Source organism: Accipiter gentilis, chromosome 18 (assembly GCF_929443795.1).
Source record: "Accipiter gentilis chromosome 18, bAccGen1.1, whole genome shotgun sequence".
NCBI classification, from domain to species: domain Eukaryota; kingdom Metazoa; phylum Chordata; class Aves; order Accipitriformes; family Accipitridae; genus Astur; species Astur gentilis.
The window spans coordinates 22,801,785-22,824,434 of NC_064897.1; positions in this window are offsets into that span (position 1 = coordinate 22,801,785).

Consider the following 22,650-nt stretch of genomic DNA (forward strand, 5'->3'; position numbering starts at 1 on the left):
ATCATCAACCCTTTCCCTCTTCTCCTGTCCTGTTAGAACTGTCCTAATAAAATCTGTAGCTGAGCACTGTAACTAATAAGATGGATTTTGTTGCAAGGCTATGCTTGGTTATTGCTATAAAAGTTTCAAATAAGAAGTTCCTTCTGTTTGCATTTTTCAGGCAAAATTCACTGCTCGCTCTGACCTCAGTAACCAAAAGGTTATTTTAATAGACGTGGTATTTATGGGTCAAACAAGTGAGGTTGGTTTTGTGGTTGGTTTCCCCCCCTTTTCATCCTTTCCTGTGATTATGACAGAAGATCCAGGGAATAAGATGAGTAGAGTCAGCCTATGCCAGATGGCTCCACTTCCACTAGATTTGGAGACCAGAAAGGATTCACCAGTTGAGTAGCAGGACCACATTAATTAGGTGATCTACATCTTCCTCACAACCGCTTGACTCGGTGACCAGCAAACTACAGAGTGCTCCGGTGGCAGGTCCTCGCCTAGTGCCACGGTGCCAGTTGACAGCCGTGCACGTGGTCAGGGCTGGTGCCTGCTCAGCCCTGCCTGCCTTCCCCCGCACCCACCTGCAGGACCTGCCTGGGCCAGGCATCAGTGCTCTCCTTAAGGAATACACAAAAACTTACAGGCATGGCGAAGTAGAAAAGCAGAACCGCAGTAGGGGTCTCCTCATTCTCTCACTAGCACACACCTTGATGACCCCTGCTATCCCAAATCACCATCTGCTCCCTGTAATGAGCCCCAATGCCCATCTCTCAAATTTGCAACCTCAGACAGCCTATGCAACTGCAGAGATCATAGAATCATAGAATAGTTTGGACTGGAAGGGACCTTTAAAGGTCATCTAGTGCAACCCCCGTGATGTGGAACATACATTGATTCACCTCATTTCTGGGAAACGTTTAAATCAGTCCGTGTTGTTCTCTATGTTGCAGCCGTGTTTATCACCATAAGCTGGAGTTTGGGACATTTGAGTAATTGCTGCAAACTTTTACCAATAGTTCCATTAAAATGGTGCCACTAGTATCTAGTTCCTTGTTGATATAGTGCCCTGAGACTGTTTCCCTATATTGGCAGGGAAGAAGTGTCCATGTTACTTGCAGGGATTCTGGAGAGCTTCACAAAGAAAGCAGAGTCAGGGGAGGGACAGACTGGATCTTTCGTTAGTCTCTACAGACACCCTCCTCTCTCCTTTAACCTCAGAACAACTGCAGGCATTTCCAGAGTGCATCCCAGTCTGCTTGTGTCTATCCTTCTCCAGTGAAAGTATAGGAAAGCAAGAGGAAACATTAGGCCAGAATACTTGACAGCCCACTAAACCAGCCCTGAGGGTAGCAGAGGACCAGCAAGGATGGCACTTACTTCCCCCTGCCTTTGCCTAACTCTTCACCGGTTAGAGGATTTTAAGAAGTCTGGATAATCCTCTGCCTCTACTTCAGTGTTAGGAGCTTAACATCCAGACAAAATAAGCCCTAGTTAATGTCCTCAGAATGGATTAAGTGGAATCCATTAGGATTCACTGAAACTCCATTAGGCATTCATTAGGAATAGAGTTTATCTCTTCTGAGCCTATTGATATATTAATGCTGCTACTATTAGTACTATAAACACCAATAATCATAAATATCGCAGCTGATACAGTATCTGATGGACACCTAAGACTGATATAAAATATCATGTATGCTTTGGATAACACTTCATTCAATATTTAATCTACTGCATGTCCACTTTCCTTGGGCATTTTTTGTTGATGTTGATTATCTTGTCCCAGTAGCCCAAGTTGTTCTTCGAGGCATGATTCTCTGCCTTCCTCTTGTGATTAATTTGTTTTGCTTTCCAGCTTTTTTCCTGTGGGTGGAAAATTCAGCCATCAGCAACAACTGACTCTTTTGCATTTAAGACACAGGGCGCTCTTTTGTGGTAAGACCACTGTGTTTGTGCAAAAGTAGTTTTACTGTTACGCTCGCACGCCCCTGATCCTAGAGCATTTGATCAAGTCTCTCCGGTGTTTCTCTGCCACCAGAAGGTCCCTGTATTACACGGCTCGTAGCTCCCAAAGGGTCATTTCTCTACCTGAGGAGCAATAAGGGCATAAGGTCTGTCCAGCTACAATGTCGTTATCTCGCTACCCTACCCAAGGCAGGGAGGTGAGCAGAGTGCTACGATATTCCCAAGTTGCCATCCTCTATATTAGACAAATCTTCCCAAAGGCTGTGAAGCCAGGTGTGAGCCGTGTTTATGTCACTGGCCTGCTGCATGGTAGTCTTGCCGGAGCTGGCAGGCGGGTCTGGACCGTAAGCGTATTCCGAGAGGCAGGCAATTCAGAAACTCAGGAGCCACTTTGTGTGCTGGCCACAATTCCTGCTTCCCCTGCCAATACGCTTATGGTTTGGCATTTGTAGACACACCGCAGCTGTCCAGTTGATAAACTGACACACTCTGGGTGGCCCTCATCTCTTGAGATTTTACAACTGCTGTTTGCTCTACCAGACATGAATTGAAATCTTCCAAACTCTCCCACAGAGACTTTCCTGGTACTCTGGTGTCAAGTTCAGAACAAGAATCCAGAGCAGACATTTTATTCCTAATAACACTTGTTTTCCTACACTGCTGCTCTCCTTCAGCTAACTGGTGCCTGTGATGAACCCACACGTCTGTTCACTGGTTCATCCTGCTCAGCAGCAGTCAGGAGTTATTTACAGTACCCTCCAATCCAGTAGCCCTCTACCCTTGAAGGAAAAAGGACTGTGTATGCTCTACAGTCAAACTCAGGATTACAGATCAAATGTATTGCTGTGCACGTACATTTATATGATCCTTGGGCCTCTTCCTGGTGTTTCCTGCATGGCCATTGTCCAGGTTAAAGAAACAGCTATCACCCACTTATGGACAGTAAAACAACACTGAAAAATGCCATGTCCCTAGCAGAGATTTTGAGAAATACAACTGCTGGGCTGTCTGCAGTTAAGGTAAATCTTGTAGTAGCATAGAACGACTGGTATGAGTCTTGGATCTCTCATGCAATTCTTGCTTTACTCACACGTTACTCCTGGAATATGTAGCTATTTCATCTAGTAGAAAAAGAGAAAAAAAATTTAACACCCATAAGAAGTGATATTTCAAGCACAAAGAACTGAAATAGTTTCATTTTTTAGTGGCCACCATCAAAATCTTGACAGTATTGTTCTTTTCTAGCTCCCGCATCATGGCATTCAGGTAACAGTGAAAATAGATTTACAGATAACTCTAATTTCATGCCAAACTGATACCATAGTAGAGCAACTGTTGGATCACGGACAGAAGGAGAGGTATTCATTTCCATTTGCTTCTGCAGTAGATTCATTGAAATGTGTTAGCTCAGCTGTGTGCATATATGCTGATGTAATCAAGCCAGGTGCCTGCACAGGATTTTTCTACAGGAGGTGGAGATGAATCTGGCTCACATAAAGAGGAGATGGAGAGCTGTGCAGGATGTTTAAAGGTCACAAGGATGCTTAAGATTTCGTACCAGATGTGAGGAGGGAAAAGAGCAGAGGGGCACAGGGTCGTTAATACACTGAATGGCAAGAGGGGTACAAGTTAGGCATTTAAAGCTCCAGAGTTCCAGATCATGTATGGTGCAAGGAAGAGGGGAGGGGAATCTGTCCCTTTGTGAGCTTAAATAGAAAAGATTAGGGAACCTGGGTTACTTATAGGAAAGGCAGGAAATGGAGTAAGGATTAGCTGGGGAACATTTTACTATGCCACTTGAACCCGACCAGACTTTTTAGTAGGCAAATGTTTGCTTCCAGCAAAGCAGACCCAGAAGCAGCTCTCGTAAAACGTACAAGGTTTTTTTCAGTCATCCAAATACTGCATTCTAGTTCAGTCTGTTGTTTTTCAAGGGAGTGTGGTTTTTCTTTGCCTTCTCAAGAGCAGAGAGAGATACGGGACAAGGGTGTACAGGAGGACACACGGATAAACAAGGCTGAGCTTGTAGAGAAAGCTCTCCAGCTTGATTCTTGCCACGAGAGATTTGTATACTATTAAACTTCCTAGATAGCCTCTCAGATTGTATAAGTGAAAAAGACATTACATAAACTGCCAGCATTTTTCTCTTTTTCACTTTGAGAACCACCCTTGTGGGACAGTTGTAAGGAATTTAGTAGGGTTGGCTCTAATAAGTTTCTGCGGATAGTACTCTAAAAATACAGACAGAAGAGGAAGTAATGCTCTTTTTTTCTGGTTTTGTTTTTAAACAGTTATAGAATTCTACAAAAGGGATACAGTTCTTTTAAAAGTTTTATAGGATACTGTGGGAAACCTTTCCATTTTCATTGCATTCTATTACATTTTCAGTATAGAGGAGGTGCCGTCAGGTATTTTCGGTGGAAGTGGGTTCGTGCTTTCAGGTCTTATCAAAACCTAGTTGGATTATGCTCTTAATCTCCAACCTTCCTATGACCTGATAACTACAAGCTGCTTCAGTTTTGCATTCATAACAGTGGTCCACCACTTCGACAAGGACTGTTACTCTGTCCCTAAAAGAACTGACATACTGCTGCAGCCCCAGGATGCCTGCTTTTCCAACTACAAGTTCACCGATAGAGTAGTTGAACGTGGGAGTAAGTCATCTGCCTCCATGCTGGTCATCAAGAATGGCCATCACAAATGACCATCACCTTTGACCACCCCAAGCAATAACTCCTTATGTTCACCCTTTCTTCTAGATCACAACTGCAGTCTTTTAATACTGACACCTCATGAATGGCTTCAGTTCATATCCCAATGGCAATAGTCTGGGATAGAAGAAATGCCTTTTTTCCAGTTTCAGTAAAAGTTTCATGAACCATGAATATTTGCATGAAATCCAAATCCAGTTAATTTAGTTTCGAGGTTATATGGGGGTCTGAGATCAGTTTCTCCCAAAGAAGTGGATTTTGACGTACCGACCAATGGGCGTGAAAAACACCACCCTCATTTGTTTTGACCTAGAAGCTGCCACACTAGTGCCTGTCACAGACCTCTGTGGAGGATGCAGGGCAATGCATGGCCTCCCACAGAGCTCTGCCACCAGGTCACATAGCAAAGCCCTGGCTCTCACCTGTCCCACATCATCTCTCTCTCTTGCTTCCCCATGGGGTTGCTCAAAATCAACTGAATTATGCAACGAAATCTGACCGAGGTCTCTACTGGTAAATCCAGTATTACAGCCCTTTGCATAATAATTCCAGGACCATTCTTTCTCTCCATCTTCCAAGAAATTTGATAGCTAAAGATTATGACACCTCTGCAGAGTGACATTTCCAGATCAGTGACCATTCCCTACAAAGGTTTCATCTGTCACTGAATGTTTACAGTAACTTTGGAAACAATTTCTTCTATCCCTTTTTACCTACACCAGTTTGGTATTACCAATGTTGCTTCCAAGGTCAAATCTAGACCAGCATTCATTTTTATGAGAACCACTAGTAACGTCTTAAACAAATGACCTCATAAATGACAATCTTTGTCAAAGGCATTTGGAGGAGAACGGTACCGTAGACACATACACACACGCTCTGCAGCTGGGGAAAAAAAGGCTCTTCTCAGCACTCTTCTTCATGGATATTTTTTGTAGCCAAGAAACTAGAGTGGGAAAGGAAGAGATAACATCTGAGTTGGGATGACCAAAGTACATAGAGAGAACAATTTAGTCTCTTAAAACAATGCAAGAAGTTAGATTCCAGTAGTAATTCAAGTGAAGGCAGGGGGTTGGGCCACATCCAAACATCTATGCAGTCCCAGTGACCCAAGCCATCACATGCAATATACCTCACTTCTTTATTTGCTTGTTTATTCTGAATGACTACAAGGGCACTTGATGTGATAAAACGTGGACGATGTCCTGAGTTCAGCTGGAGAGAGTTAGGATATTATCTTTCTGGAGCTTCTCCCTGCAGTAATGATGATACCCGTTTTGGGGTTAATTTTCTGTTGAATAAGCACGTCAGGTTTTAAGGCACTGGTCCAGACTGTAAACAAGTCAGTCTCTTTGGAGCCTGCTTTGGCAGCTCAGCTGAGGTTACTATTTGTATTAAAATATTTGCTAACCTATTCTTCATAAAGCAGGTATATTTCCATGAAAAGGAGAGGCAATGTTGACATCTGTCCTCTTGCCAGCAGGAGCAATCATGTTACCTTGTTATCTCAGCTAGCCCTCCCCCATGCTGATGCACTAAATAAGGGACTGCTGAATTTCTGGCCCAGGGCTGATTATTCTGCTCCACACACAACTCTGAGTATCTGTGCAAAAGGCAGGAGCAACTCGGTCCCATCGTTCCAGTGGCACCAAGATCAGAAGAAACCTTACTGCTGAGAGAAATCGGTGATAGAAAGCTCTGGAATGTAGATTTTACATGAGGTAGAGATTTTTCACATGTGGCTGACAAGCAATTTAAAGCACTAAGGAGAGTTCAAGAGGGAGTTAAGTGGTCCACGTAGATATACAGATACTAGAATAATTTGGATGCATTTAGGATGCAGGATAGACAAAGAATTCGTCTCGTCCCCAAGCTGTTTGGAGCTGTGACTACATTTGGTTCTCAGCTTGTACAGAGTTTTCTGTAGCGAGACTGGCCCCAACGATAATAGATCATTGTAATAGCTCTGTTCATATTACAAGGTTGGGGAGTGGAAAGCGAGCAATCTAAACAATGTAAGACCACCACAATTACTTCGGTTGTTTTTATAGGTTACCCATAAAATTGTGGGCACTTTTCAGGCATAGAAAAAGGCAGAGACTTGGACTTAGATCTTGTAGCCCAAGGCTCTAGCCTAGTGCCTGCTCCTTGCACTTTCAAAACTCCCATTGACTGCAGTAGTAGATCTAGGATAAAATGCAGGCAGTTCAGGATTATTATTTATGCTCCAAGATTAAACGAGGTGTTTGCAAGAAGAAAAAGGACTGGCTTTTGGGGGGACAGAAGGTTGCTCTCCCTTTTGTATAAGTGTGCAATCTGAAGCATGGGAGATTTTATCTGGTTGGGGGGCTTTGCCTTTTGATCCTTCCATTTGCCATTGGGTAGAGTAGTTAGTGATAACTTTACTTTGCTTAAACTTCCTGTTCTCCATTTCTTTGCATTTGATATACAGTTCAAAGTCTGATGAAGAAACAATTTGTATGTTGTACTAACAAATAAGGAGTTAAATCGGGCGCTTTATTGTCTGGTTTTTAAATGATGGGAGATTTACCCCTCCGTGGCAGAGAAATTTTGCTTTGAAATAGGTAAGATTTTTCAAAGCACCTGGGGCTGGCCTCATCCTGCTCCCACCAAAGTGAAAGGTTAATGCTTTCATTAGGAGCAAAGTTAGATAAATGATGAGCACATTTGGGAGCATTCCCTGTCAAGAGCAGTTAGGACTAAGTGTGCTGCTGGTCAGATCCTGAAGTGATTTATCAACTAATGAAAATTGATAGGCATTCACTTTAGTCAGTGTAGCTGGATCAATTTATATATGACCCTCTGTTCTGGGAATTCCTAGTGACAGTATTGGTATAGCTATGACGGGCTAAGTGTACAGGCAAAATCAGTTTTGTGGGAAGAGGTGATACGTTTGTTACACCAGCTTATATTGTTGGAAAATCAGACAACCTTCAGGGCACATAAAGCCCTTTTTCCATTTCATACCTAAAGGTTGGCCAGTATTTCTGAAGGCATGCTTAGGGGGGTTTTAAATGGTATTAGTTGGACAGATGAGAGGTACTGTCTTTCTCTCCAAACTTAGATATGGATATTTCTTCAAGATACAACTGTCTGTTGCAGCTCTTTCTCAGGTATCTGTCTAGCACAAGGCAGCCTCTTTTTTTTTCACTCACTCTTCACTGCTGTTAATTTCTGTCCTTTTTCTTCTCTTCTTCCCACTTCTGCCCATTCCCATCCATTATGGTTCCCTTCTTGTAATTATCATATTGAACTCCTATTTAACTTTTTCCCATATTTGGTGGTATGGATGGGCTTGCTCCACAAAAGACAAAGCACTCCACAGTATCTTTATTATTGTGTTTTGACATTTTTTGATTCTCATGTAATTATAGGCTGAATTACTTTGATATGGACCTGATCCAACATCTGAGTATTTTATTGGTTTGCCTAGTGACAGTGTGAAAAATTACTTTTTTCTTTTAAAGTGAGAAACTTCCCTGATTTTTCCCATCTTGTTTTCACTAGCTTTTCTTGACAGTAGGTCAGGTTAGGTGCTTTGCCATCTCTGCTGCTTCTGTCGTCTCCTAATGTCGAAACTGACTTTTACAGAGGCTGTTGTTCTTATCTTTGAGCTTTTAGAGCAATGTTTGTATGTGGGGTAGATTTTTTTTTTCCCTCTCTCTCTGTCTTCTTTGCTGTCTCTGCTTCTTGTCTTTTTGGTTTGTCTTTGGCTTTTGTCTTTCTGTTTTTTTGGCTCGGCTATTCAGTAGCAGAGGCAAAGTTATTGTTAGCTCTGGCTGAGAGAAAATACAAGATGGAGAGATGCTTCTTTCTTCCACAGTTTAATTTGATGCAAGATCTTCCATTATGAGCCTGATTTTGAATCCCACCCTGATTTTCAAGCTGAAATTAATCCACCTGAAATTGCACAGGCAAACTTCTATGTCAGACTACAATTTGTCAGGAAAACTTGACTGATGTTAGGCAAAACATTTGGGAGATAGGAAGATAGTTTTAAAAGTGGGGTGATCTCACTTTTTGGATAATTTCCTAATGTTTACTTTCAAGAAATGTCATGACTCAAAACTATCTTGACCGAGAAACTCCAAACTTGGGTTACTTTGTTGTCCCTGGCAAGGATAGGTGCTTTGGACTCAGTTTGGAAGGTTTGGGGGGGTAGTTATAATTCAGATATTAGTAACAACAATGTCTACATACATTAGAAACACATCAGTTTTCTGAATACCACAGTCTGGCTTGTGCATTGTTTATAAACCACATACCAACAGCCTTTGTGCTTTTTAAGCAGTATGCAGTACTATACAGTCTTTAGGAAGCACATAGCCAAAGGCTACCAGATGCCTGAACAGTTGCTATTATATCCATCAAGCAGGATGTAAGAAGCACTCAGTTTGAAGCATCTTCTGATCTCCACAGGCGTTTCTGCAGAGTCTGTCAACTTCATGGGCATTCTTAGGATTGTGCTGGCTGAGAAGACTCCTCAGTGCCTCTCTGGGCATGCATATCCCAAAAGTGAGGTCTCAATGCACGCTGCTCCTAGCCTACCGCTTGGTTGTGAGTAGTTCCCTCCATTAACTGTGGCTTTCAGGGAAGCACTTACACGTTTCTCTTAAGTCCCAGAATGCTGAAATGTGGAAGTTCCCTAATCTAGAATTAAGGCCAAGGAAAAAGCAGTAGTTATAAAGGGCAGGTGGGGACGTGGAAGTGTTTGTGGATAAAAGGGTAATCCTGAAATAATGTCATTACCTGAACTCCTCGGTTACTGGCAAATAAACATAAGTACAGAATTAGGTTAAACTGCCCCTAAACATCTTGATAGAGAAAAAGACTTTGTTATGCCTAAATCTTAGTACATTCAAAGGCAACTTGGTGTGCCATGTAAGCTCTGCACAGCCTCTAAACATTCTGATCCATTATTCCTGAGTCCCACGTCTGGGTTTTGGGGTGTTCTGCTATTAATCAAAACTGATATAGGTCATACAAGTACTTTATTAACTGCTATTATTATGGCACGTACTAGGACATCTTAAGATTGAGTTTTGAGTGAGCTTTGATTCCACTGAAATGTCAAAGCAGCAGACTTGGCCTCCGGCTGCAGATGAGTGCCAGCAGGGAGAGTCTGGTCATGGGAGCAGGGAATTCAGCAGAGGCTGCAAAACTCTCCCAAGATGGGCAAAGTAGCCCTTACTAAGCTCCTTGCTGGCACAGTGAGACAGCTACCAGTGCTCAAGCAAGGCGGCTTAGGTTAGGTAAGTTTACATTACAAAACCATTCTGTCTGCCATGCGGAGAAGTGCTGAAATGTTTTGGAATTCCTGTAATAGCAGTACCTTTATTCATAATGAGTCTGGGATATTGTACCACCTAGTAAAACCATAGTCCAGACTTCTTCAGAGTTTAAAAACCCACAGTAATTAAATCAAACTAGTGAAACCAAATTCACTTCCAAAAAAGGACATCAACACACCTCCAAGATACCACTTTGAACGCTTCTCTTTTGAACATCCCAGTTGTCCCAGGGAAAGTAGTGAAAATGGATACGAAACGCTGTTTCTGAAATCCCCTCAGAGCAGTGAAATGATGGGGAAGATAAGTCTCCTTATTGTGAAATGCATGTATTTTGCTGTTTTGGACCCAAGACCTCTGTTCCACTCTGGAGGAATGAGAAACAAATTTATTAGAGTAGTGAAATGGGCAATGGGTACCTCTTCAGGAGAGACCTTGTGTACTCCAGTGACTAGATTTGGGATAAATTGTCCAGGCAAAAGGTAAATTAAGCTAATAAATCTGGTCCATCCTTTGAGAAGCACTAACTACCTTTTACCTTTGGGGGGTGTGAATTTTTGGACAGGTTATGATTTTCTAGAACAGAGAATATATCCTTCCTCCAAAATCAGTCTCAACTGTGTTTGCCGACTCTTTCAAGGAACGTCAGAAACACTTTGGGGATAAGGGATCGTTTTATAGAGAATACTTTTTTAAGTCGAGGGGTCTCTAGCCAAACATGACAATAGTCAACATAGTTCCTTGTGTACTTCACAGTTAAGAAATCTTATTGAAAGTTCAAAGAATTGGATTAAATTCCTCTTGGATTTCCTGTGACAATCTCGGTTGGATCATCTGCTCTTACATGTTAGAGCTCAACAATGTCTGACTCTGTTAAGGAAAAATGACATTTATTAGACAAAACTTTCCTTTACAAACCTTCCTTATTTGGCTGGGACAACGTGTGCTATTTAAAGGGCTGTCTTGGAGTAAATGAGAATTTTGTATAGAAAACCAAAAAATAATATCAGACGGGAAGAAGGAACTGCATTAGCCCTTTACCTTAAAAACCCATGGTGATTTTGGACTTGGCTTCTCTCTCTCCATATGTTAGAGTCCATTTAATGTATACTGCAATTTCATTTTTTGTTAGCAAAGATTAAATTCATCCTTCTTTGCATTGCTGCAGGACCTGGTTTGAAAGACTCATACATTATCCAAATTCTTTACCAGCATCATCAATAGTAGTCGCACAGAATGATCATTTTCAGCACCTGCATGCCAGTCTGAAGGTCCAAAAGGAGGTTCATGACAAGTAATTTGGTGAACATTAAGGGTCAGAGTCATTGGACATAGACTTGTATTTCAGGAGAGGCAGTTTGTGGGTATTGAAGGATAGAACATCAATCAAATGGGCTGATACTTCTTTTGGCAGAAGAGTTATTCTTTGCATATGCTCTTCATATCTTTATTAGCATCCCCCATTAGCTATTTTTTAAGGTCATGTATACTTTGGGAAGGATGCTTATACGTTTGTTGTGTTAAAATCTAAGTAGGTAAGTACTAAATGTTCAGCTAATAGAGATCATCCTAGCCCCATTGATACTAAATTTACTCAGCTAAGCATCTGTTCTATGTGAAGTCATTGGAAGTTTTGCTGTTGACATTAGAAGACCAGATTTCATTCACTCTCTTAAATATTTAAACAACTATATTTAGGAATTGTGACCTTGGTGAGTGCTTTGAATACACCTGATAAAGGAAATAAGTTTGTGATGTGTTGTACCATGTGGTGAGAACACATACATTGTTATTTTGTGTGGATTAGTCTATTTTTATAGAGTACTTGAGGAGAAATCATAAGTTTGAGTAGTTTAGTCTACTAGTTAAACAAGAGTAGTGATCTCTTTGGGGCCAGAGCTTCTTGTTTCCTCTATTTCTAATGCAGAAGTTCTCTTGTAAGGATTTACCTATATGACAGAGGCAAGGTTGCTAATTCTGTCTATTAGCAGATGTAGATTTTGCTTGAGCAAGGTTAAGTGACTGATAGTGATCTATGACATGACTCAAACACAAGTACGGAAGAAAGTTTGTGCTGGCTTCCCTGAAAGAATGCCTTTGCTGATTTTTATAGGCTTCATCCAAAACCCAATAAGAGAACTCTTCAGTGCCATTAGAGAGGCAGAAGCATTTCCAAGAAAAAGGAAAATTTGAAAATCTGCATTTTCAGCAGTGACTAGTATTGGTTATTCCTCAGTTTCAAAGTTCACAAGCAGAGAATTCAAAGAAACATTTGGAAGGAAATCCAAATGAAAAGGGGCCCCAGTTTCAGGTTGTTGGTACTTTTTGCTTTTCAGACTCCTCTTTTGAAGCGTCTCCAGTCAGGCAGCTGAATTGCTAGTCATTTCAGAACTCTCAGGCTCATTCTTTTCTTTTTTCCTCATCTTTTTCTCTTTTCCTCTTCTCTTTTCTATTAAGGTCAAATCCTGCTTCTCCTGATGCCAATAACAAAACTCCCATTGATTTCAACATGAGCAGGAAATATGCAGTTTGCTATTTACCACAACCACCACAATGAATCTCTGGGATGAATTCATTTATATTCATTCCAACGATGCCATGAAAAATGGGCTCTTGCTATTTTATCACATCCAAACTGTTGCTCTAACTCTAACATCCTAGCTGTTGCTAACAAGTCAGTGATGATTTGTAAACCAACAATTTATGGTAACCACATTCCATCCCCATTATGATGTGTGGTTTGGAAATGGAAAAGTAATCAAGACCTCCTGTTAAGAGACTTTATTTCAGTTGAATGTTTCTGTAAATAAAAGCATTTTGAAAGGATCATTGCTATACGTTTCTAACTCCAAATTGTTCATTTGATCTAGGCCCCATCTACGCACCAAATTCCTGCCAGGCTCCGTCTGTCAGGAGTGTGAGATCCCCAACGGTGGCATGAGCATACTGGCAAAACTGTTTCCATCAATATAAGTATTTTCACTCAACTGGATAGTTTCACTAGACTGGAACAGCAGTTCCATTTCTTGGAGACAGCTATGTCCATTCCTTGGAATACTTCATAATACTTTATCAGCACACTATAAGGGTACTCTGACATAAATAAAGGCCTCCTGCTACAGTTACAGTAACAGATGAAGAATTATAGTCAGACCCATGGTATGTAGTAATGCCCTTGGGAACTAAGAGCCTGCGTGGTTTGTGCAACACTTTGTCTTGGTTGTAAGGATTGTGGGCAGTCACTATGACACTAAGGAGGACTTTCCAGCACTTTGGTGGGAGACCACCTAGAATTACTGGTAAACAGACTCAAACAAGGGAATTTTGTTCCAGTACTAAGTTCTGGTACCAACTGGGTTGACAATCTTCTTTTGATCTCTTTGACACTAATACACTCTGTCCTTTCAACCCTGTGTAAGAAGCCTAGCAGCCTGGGTTTGAGGTTAGAGCCACTTTGGTAACCTGCTAAAGGACATCTCAAATTAGGCAGTCTAGAGAGTGCCCTGGTTAATCAGCACTAACCATGATGTGATAAGAAGATAGAGACCACACTAATTAGGAGATAAAGCTCTCTTCCTACCCCTTCCTCTCCAGCAAAAATCACTGTTTGATTAATGTACATATCCCAGGATTGAGCACAATTCACTGGGGGTAGGATGTCAGCTCAAAGGGTTTATACGAATACTCCGATTTTCTGTTGAACAAAAGACTGAATACTAAAAATCACTCTCTAACTGACTTTTATTTGGTGATCTAAGAGTATGAAGAGGTTTTGAGCATGTATGAATCCTCATGAGGTGTTCATTAACTTGGCTATATTGTAACAATGGTATAAAAAACAACAAATATTTTGTTGTTATGTAACTTTCTAAGTAGTGATCTCCATAACTTTAATGTGAAATACATATTTTAAAGGACATTTTCCCTCATTTGGTACAACAGACTGAAAACTAAGACACAAATCCTGGCAAGAGGGCTCATTCACCATAGGGAACTACAGCCACAGGTCCATGATAAAAAGAGTTCATGGACTTAAGTCCAGTTTAACATGTTCCTTCCCACTCCTGACCCTCGGCTTCAAGCACAATGCCCTCTCGTTAGTGGCAGCGCAACTGTTCATGAGCCTGTGTTGTGAACTAGACCTCTGACATTTGGTTGAAAAAAAGCAGTATGTCTAGGGGAGAAAATAATAATAATGTTGAAGTATTTTCCTGATCTGTCATAGTCATGCTGCTAGGTGTGGCGGGTGTCAATGAGCAGTGGAAATTGGAAGGAGCTTATAGATGGGACTGTCTGAAGCCAGTAGCAGTGTTGCCAAAGGCTGAACTATAGCCTAAACTAGCTTTAGAAAAGAGCCTAAATATTTCACCGAAGAGATGACCAACATATGGTTCTATGAGCTGCTAGATTTGGGTTCTGGTGGGCCTTGAAAGGACAAGTTCTACCCCAGCGCGCCCTGCAGCCAGAGAGCCACTCAAGTGTGATGTTAGGGGCCGCTGCAGCCCAGCCGCTCTCATCCCCCTGGAGCAGCTTTTGATAATATCTGGCCTCACCAGTTCTGAAAACAAGTCAAAATCTCAAAGCCAGGTTACATGATTTTATCCCTACCACTCATCCTTTCCAAATAGCCCTTTGGGGCATGGAATAGATTTCTGTATCTCGTCTTTATTTTCACAAATATTTACTATGCCGGTGTATACGTCTTTGGCCTAATATATCACGCTGTTCTTTAATTAGAAAGTTAACAAAAGGAAGAAGATTGTCAACATTTGTCCAGTAGTAGGAGACTGGCAGGTAACGGGGCAAAAATAAAGCCAGCCACTATGTTTACATTAATGCTAATGCTGCGCTACCACCTGGTGGACAAAAGGTAAATAGCACCGAGCTCTTCGACACGCAGGTACACGGTCCATGTGAAATAAATAGAGCACTGGTTGGGAAGGTGACTGTGGGCAGTCTAGCTGACAAGGACAGTATAGTCTGAATCCTCCAGACTGAGCCAGTTCAGGATCTGGGCAGCCAACAGAAGCCAAACAGATGGTGAAAATCTGCTGGAGCTCTGAAGCGCGATAGCAGGTGAAGGGTACCCCTCAAAGGGATGTGACACTCTGATTCTCCTCTAGGATGCAGAGAGAAGCAAGTAAGAATGAAATCATGTTCCTGTGATACTAGAGTACCAATGCCTTTATATAGGCACCGCCTCTGATCTGCTTGTTCTCAGCTGCGATCCTCAGAGCCACTTGCAGCTTCCTTCTCCGTCTTCTATCTGCTAGCTCAACTGACAAGTCCCTTGGCAGTGTATTACCTTGGAGTCCCAACTCCTCCGTGGTCGTCTCTCCACATGCTGGGATTACAGCAGCTCTCTTGCATTTCAATACTGTGCTTCAGTAAAGAATAGACTTCAGAATGTTACCTAAAAGTTCGGTTACTGAACACGTTGTTAATAAGAATATTATTGGTAGCTTCTTCATCCCATCAGGATGAAGTGCTCGGTGGCACTTAACAGATTGCAGGAGAAGGCAGCGTACTCCAAACCTTATCTTCCTTTTCCCTAAAACTGAAGGAATCCTCCTGCAGGTCTGAAACTCCGCACAATCAGGAGATGTACTGTCTGATGTGCCTCCTCACACATAAACTACAGAGTGTGTCACTCAGACATCTCAACTACATGCTGAAGATGATTGGCATGGTCTGATTTGGGTCTTATGTGGCTGAAGGCAAAAGCTTTTGGGGGTGTGAGCCCCCTGTTAGTCAATAGGTTAGAGATCCAGATTTATACTGGTGCCAAATTCTCTCCATGGTCTCCGTGACACAAAATCAAACTGAGGCTTTCCACATCCAGAGGACATGTCCAAAAAAACTCAGTTTATTTGATATTACAGAACAAGCCTTCCTTGATTGATTGCTCTTTGCTTAGAGGAGTTCTCTTCATGTGGTAAATTAGGTGTCCACTGGAGCAAGCACATGAATTTAGGTCTCTAACATGACTACAGATTGCCTTAATGGTAGGCAGTAGAATTCTTTCTGCTTTCCTTCCATCACACCTCCCCATCCTCTACATTTTTATAAGGCATTTTGAGCATTTTCTCCAGGATCACGTCTTCCAAGCCAAAGGATGGTCCATCCTAACACACAGGAAGCCAAGGAAAGACGGCAGGAGGATGAAGCAAGAAATTCCAGACAAACATCAAACATAAAAAAGAAACATGCGAGAGGTGGAATTAGTTTCAGATCTCCCATAAGGAATATAGAAACATTATATCATGCAGGGATGAGGTGAGGTTAGGAAACACAAAACCCAGCTGGAGTTGAATCTGGTGAGGGACGTAAAAAGCAACAGGAAGGGCTTCTACAGATATGTCTGCAGCAGAAAACTGGAGGAAATGTAGGAATGCTGCTGAATGGGGTCATGGAAAAGGCTGAGGAATTCACTGACTTCTTGGATGGAGAAATGGAACAACAGGAATCTCGTAAATTCAGCAAAGTGCAAAATCCTGCACCTGAAGACGATTAGCCCCATGCACCGGTGCAGGCTGGGGGGATCCAGCAGCTGAAAAGCAGCTTGGCAGGAGAGGCCTGCTGGCCTGGGGGTACTGGTACTGGTGGACAACAAGTTGGCTATAAGCCAGTAATCTGCCCTTGAGGCAAAGATGGCCAACAGCATCCTGGGCTGCATTAGGAAGACGATTGCAGGCAGATGGAGGAAGGTGATCCTTCCTTTCTGCTCATCACCGGTGCAACCACATCTGGAGTGCTACAGCCAGCGCTGGGCTCCCCAGTACAAGGACATGGACATACTGGGGCAAGTCTAATGAAGGACCATGAAGATGATTTAGGGATTGGAGCACATGACATACGGGGAGATGCTGAGAGAGCTGGGACTGCTCAGCCTGAAAAAGAGAAGGCTCAGAGGGATTTTATCAATGTGTATAAATACCTGATGGGGACAAAAGAGAAGGTAGAGACAGACTCTTCTCAGCAGTATCCTGTGAAAGGACAAGAGGCAGTGGGCACAAATTCAAATACAGGAAATTCCATTGAAATGTAAAAATCTTTTTTTTTTTTACTGTAGGAGTGGTCAAACACTAGAACAGGCTGCCCAGAGAGGCTGTGGAATCTCTGTCCTTGGGGATATTCAAAGCCTGAGTGGACACAATACTGAGCAACCTGCTCTAGTTGATCCTGCTCTGAGTAGGGTGTTGGACTATACAATCTCCAGAGGTCCCTTCCAACCTCAGTGATTCTGTTCAATAACATGTTCATTATTCCAGACACAGTTCTGATAGGAGCAAAGCTCCTGTGTACAACTTCTCGTTCCCTTTTTGGCAGAGAGAGGAAAAACATTTTTTTTCTATCTTTTGATTCTGCTTTCAGGATAACATTCAGCCCACAGGTATTGTGGGACATAAGCAAGTACTTGTGCTCTCTTCAGCATATTTCCCTGCCCTACTTCTGTTGCCCAAAGAAACTTACTGAAGCATCACAGCTCCCTTCCGGCCCCAGCTCCTGTCTTACAAGGAGATGGGAAAGACCAACTTATATATATTATTTTTTGCTGTGGCAGAAGCACAGGATAAGCTTAGGGCATGAGGGGCAGTAAATGCACTTGCAGGTGCTCTTCCACTCCAGCTCTATGGACGAGAAGCCCTTTAATTCAGGATAAGATCCCTCACCCCTTGCTCTGCCTCAAGACAGCAGAATTGCTACGCAGGACTACCACGAATCTAGGACCCTCTCCCATTTATGCTCACTTGCTGGCCATTTGCTCCTCTCTTCCACTGACCAATACTGAGAGACGGCAGAGATGCCATGGAGAAATGGGCTGCGTACCAAAGACCTTAATCTTAAAGATGTGTTAATTTCATCTACCAAGATCTTGCTAGTGAAAGATTTTCATGTCATGCCGAAAATAACAACTACTTTACTGAGGGTGGAAGTCTGGTAATGTGACAAATGCTGAATCTGTTTCTCTGGAGAGAAATTGCTAGCAGAAGACTCTGTGATGGTGTTGTAGGAGGAATTCAGAGGAAAACAGTTCTTGCTGGGTTTTGTTGGTGCCCTCAGCTACAGGACTATGTTCCTCCTCATTTCTGTGAGTTGGGTTCCTTATGTAAAAAAATATGTTTCTTTGCTCCATGTTTCGTAAATGCTATAATTTATCTTACTCTGTCCTCCACACAAATATAAACAAGATTCCATAATCTCAAAATTGATATATTAGAAAGCATAAAACCTGAAATTCCTTTCCTGAATTCTCAGGCAGCATAATGGTCCGTGTATCATAGCCTAAGAGAGCTCTTCTGAAACTGGTGGTGTAATACAATTTTATATCGGCTTAGAATACGGAACTAAGCCATTAGTGGGTGGGAATCATGCTGGGCTCAACAGTTCTCTGTAATAACTTTAGTTTCTTCAGCTGTTAGCACCTAAAGGCTTTAGTAAACTGCTGGAATGTAAAGAGCAATTTGCAGAAATTAATCAGGAAAGTCTTTGTACAGCCCATCTTTGCCATTTAAGTAGTAAAGAGTGATGTGTTCTCTGTTTTCTGCATAATGACATCATTGCTTCTTTGCTTCGTGTTTTCAGTCTGGTTCCTGGACAAATATGTCAAGGCAATACGAAATTCAATTTTCTCCACCCAAATTTGTTTTTTTTTATCTATCTTTAACTCCATTTAATCAAGATAGCAATGCAGAAACTAATGATGTATCACAAATTACTGAGAAAATGTGCTTGAATGGTTTGCCCACAACCCAAACAGGCAGTAGCATCATAAAGCCAATATTGCATTAGTGATGGGGTGGAATTATTATCAAACTGTGTATGCACTTGATAGCACTATTGGATGATACATTTGTAAGAGAAAGCCCATTCTGGTAACCTTTGACTTGTTTCCTGCCCAGGGATAAATACTGGTAATTGGAAGAAAGTTACAACAAGCAACAGCAAGTTTCTTTTATGACATTCCTTCTTTCTCAAGCTCCTTGCAGCTAACACAGTGTTTCATAAAAGGGGCTAAAATTCAGATTTGGTTACAAAGCCTGCCTTTGTAGGACACTAGAGACACAAGAATCAAGTGAAATAATTTTGTTTACTTAGATTTAAACCAAGAAATATGAACTAATGTGAGAGTCAGAACCAAATTGAAAAGTCTGAAGTACAAGACTTAAACACTGTATGAAATTCATGTCATCATCCAACACACATTCCATTTCTAACCCATCAGTTTTGGGATTCATTCAGGAAATACTTAAAAACAGGCTTCTTTTTTTTTTTTTTTTTTTTTTTTTTTTTTTTTTTTTATGGGTTCTGTTGAGAACGTTTCTAATACTCTCGTACAAAACATAATGACGATAATCTGTGTCATCTTGTGAGATGTTCTTGAAAGACAGCACTTGTTAATTAACAAATTAATAGATATTTTCCTTCTATGAGTTCATTTTAATTGTCTATTTATGTCAGAGTATTTAGTGTGTGCCAGTCTACCACTTCAAGGAATATTTCTTTAATACTGATAGTTGGGTTTTTTTTCTCTGTTAGTAAATGTAAGAGGAAAGTACTAAATGCTGCACAGTGATATGACTGTAAATGGATCCTTTCTTTTTACTTCCACATTTTAGCTATAGCCTGCTCAATAGAAATTTTGCTGTTGATTCCGAGTCTGTAAGTGGGATCAAACTGGCTCCACTAAAGTCAACAGCATACCCTGCTTTATTGCACGCCATGCCCAAACGCCACGCTCAAACGCCACAACTTCAGCAACAGCTGAAATAGTCCACATAATTGTAAATGGTATCCAAAATTGTTACAAAGCAGCCAGTTCAGATACTGAACTTCCAAACTGGAGGATTTTTCTAGTCACTGTACTTGACAGGTGTTAAGTGCTATGTTTTATATTTAGTCATTTATGTTTAAAGCTGTCATGGATAGTTTTGTGAAAGACATACTTTGAAGACTTAACACTAGTGGTTGTGGATGGGAGTAGAGAATTGGTTCAGATACATCAAGTGGTAGATGTCACCTCTTTTACCTAAATGTAACCATTTTGCCAGGACTTAATTGCCTTCAGCAAGGGCCAGGTTTAAGTTTAAGAGGGTCCGTTTGTTGTTCAAGTTCCAGCCAAAGCCCTGGGAAAATAATATTGAATTTTCTCATGTTCAGTGAGCTGATTTTCCCCATTTGCAAACACAAGTCAAAAGGATCAATAAATGACATTTTAAATAAAGGGAAAAAAGAAAGCTCTTGACAAAATAGTGAAGCAGGGTAAAAGACAGCACCTAGCATACAGCTACAGCAATAACAATTTCACAGTCTGCTGCTGGAGAGGCAGTGCTCACTTTCCCCTCCGAAGATAGCCCTCGCTCAAAATTTAGGACTCTTGTGTCTGGCAGGGCAGCAAGGCCTGGTCAGCTTCAGCTTTCCCACACACCAGGTAAAAAACTGTTTCCCAGAGACCCCTGTTCCTCTTTCCAACCTTTGTACCCCATGCTGACAGTAAATGCCTTAGATACGGCTAACACTCCTCAGGCACACTTCAAAAGTCTTGACTGAACTCAACTCCTCTACACTCTTACAGGTCCAAACGTTCCTTTTGTATGCTAAAAAGCTCCCTTTCAAACAGAAATGTCTCTCAAATACGATGAAACAGCATATGCAAAACAAACATGGTTTAGGCCTATCTACCAGTCCTTTCCTTCCTCGTCCCTTTGCTCTGCCGGTTGTCAGCCAGACTCCTTTTCTAGTCTGACTTTCTTTCCCCTGAGGAATTCTTGTGGTGGGGGAGAGTGCCAGAGATTTGCTTTCACTTTGGGCCTCAGCCACCAGCATTACCCAAAGTTAATGTATATTTAATACGATACAGCCAGTAACCCTTTCTGCCAACCTCTGATCATGCGCCAGCTGAAGAATGCTGCTAAGTAATGTCGTCTAACTAAATCTCAAAGCCCACGTATAAACTCCTGATTAGTGGTGGGTGAGATTACTAGGGATGTATGTATATACCCATCTGTTTCTTTGCCAGCTGGAATTTCTCCATGCTGTAAGTTATCTACGGAAGCAGGCTCCAGAGAACCTTCTGTTTTTGCAGTACGTACGTAAGGCAATGCTACCGAAGGGTTTTTCCTGGTAGCTTCATTTCCTACCTCAAGCAGTCATGTAACACTTCTGTGCGTGGTTAATTGATGGTCGTGATTTACTGGGTAAGTTACAGCATTTCAGTGATGGGAGTAAGGCGATCTTTGTGTGTATGGCTGTACGTGGAAACATTTCATGGTTTAGGTTTCTTCAGGAATACACTACCATTTCCATGGAAGTTTGTTTTTTTTTTTTTAATTTACTTTTTCCTTCATGGATCAGCAGAGACAAGGAAGACTGAGTGTAATGAAGTTTCCTTTCTTGGAAGGTCCTTTTTTTTCTCCCTACCCGCCCCCACCCCCACCCCCCACCTCCGCGCCTCTGGCATTTCTTTAATTGGTTAAGTAAGGTTTACATTCACCAGGTAGTATAAAGGTTGAAATGTTAAGGGAACCAGACGGAAGAGATCAAGAAGGTCTTTCTGAGGATGACAGCTCTGCCTTGTAATACAATACTATTTCTCATGGGAGTGGGTGGGAGGCCTGCCTGAATTTCCTCTTCCTGTACTGCCAAATTCCCCAAATTGCACAACTGTGTATTCTCCTTACACAGTGGTACCCTTGGCATCCCTAGTAAATCTGCAGGGAAGCAGCGAAGCAGCTGGAGGCTTGAAGGTGGACCAAAATTGGTAGAGGACAGACTTGGTTAGCCAAAAAACAAAACAAACCAAAAGCCACGAACTGAATTTACTAACTCTCCCATGTATAACAGAACAACACAATACAGATTTAATAACATACACTGTTTTGTTCTAAATGCACTCCATCTAGGAAAAATAAGTTTATCGGGATAAGCAAAGGACCCACGGGGAGTTCATCAGTTCAGTTTCAAGTCACAAGATGTGTTTTACTTGTCTTTGGAGCCTTCTTGTGCAAGATTAATGTGAAACTGCTGAAATGCAAACTAACAAAAAAGACATATTTTTACTGGTTGGTGCTTTTTCCTCTGTGCCATTATTTTCATCAGAAGGCCCCATCACTGCCTTCCCCATCACCCCTGCCTTAGGCTGACAGGAGTATGAGGTACTTCTTGGCTTCGGTGAGGAAATGAAAGACTGACTGTTGGAAGAGCAGCATGACCAGTGTACCTCATAAGGATGTAACCCTGAAGGCTTTTGCTTTGTCACTACACTGAATCAGAAAAGAATTTGGACCTCCTTAGAGGGGAGCGTCAAACATGGCCATCCTGGGGTAGGTTTTGCCTGAGTAGGGAGGGAAAGATTTGCCTCCTTTGGAAAAAGATTTCTGCTTCTTAAAAGTTCAAGTAGCCAAATTCATTACTTTCGAAGCTTTGCTAAGCTTCACTGGAGCCTACCCTAGCCGTGTATGCCGGCTGACTGTCCTTAAGACAATAAAAAAGCAAGTATACCCGCAGAGGTTCTGATAATCCTGCTTTTACTGTGTGTGTACAGCACCTTAAATAGGCTCAGTGCTGTCGCTGGGATTGCTCGAGAGATCGGGTACTACTCAGCGTGTGTAAGGGTGGGAGAATCTGGCTCCAAATGGTTTCTTTTTCTCTCCTTGCTACAGGAACTGGAAAAGACA